The sequence below is a fragment of the Carya illinoinensis genome, chromosome 9 (assembly GCF_018687715.1).
Source record: "Carya illinoinensis cultivar Pawnee chromosome 9, C.illinoinensisPawnee_v1, whole genome shotgun sequence".
In the NCBI taxonomy this organism is placed as follows: Eukaryota; Viridiplantae; Streptophyta; class Magnoliopsida; order Fagales; family Juglandaceae; genus Carya; species Carya illinoinensis.
In genome coordinates, this window is record NC_056760.1 from 25,717,501 (window position 1) to 25,718,136 (window position 636).

A 636-nucleotide genomic window follows, 5' to 3' on the forward strand; every position below is an offset into this window, starting at 1 on the left:
GATTGTCGGATTGAAATGTAAATGACTAACAAATTAAATTCAGAGATTAATAAAACTAAATTAAGAACTAAACTAGATTAGAAAATAATTGACAAAACATGCATTGAAAATTGAAAATACATAAAATCAATATTCTAGGGTTTATCATTGTATCACAAATTCTCAATTTAAACCATAACAATTGTTAAGCCGCTCAAGGTCTGGAACCAAAAGAAAGAGAAGTAAAACTATGAACTGTCAAAAAAATGAAAAAGAACCAGCTGCCTCCGCTGCGCACGAAAACTCCAACTAAAACAAAACAAAGAAAAACGATGAAGAATCCCACCGTAAACTAAATAAAAAAAAAAAAAAAAGCCGACTTACTGCTGTTCTATCTCCAACGAGAAGCAAAGTGTAAAATAAACCAAAACCAGCTTAACCGAAAGAAAGAAAAGAAGAATAAAAATAACTACTGCAGGTCTGGAAAGAAAACAAGTTGTAAAACTCTGCTGTCCGAATGAGAAAACAAAGAAACAGAAAAAAAAAAAAAAAACACAAACTTAGCTACTGCTGTAGCCGAATGAAAAATGAAAGAAAAACAAAACCCCCCTCCAGCTACACGAAAACAAGAACTTCCTAAACTAAACTCCCCTACTG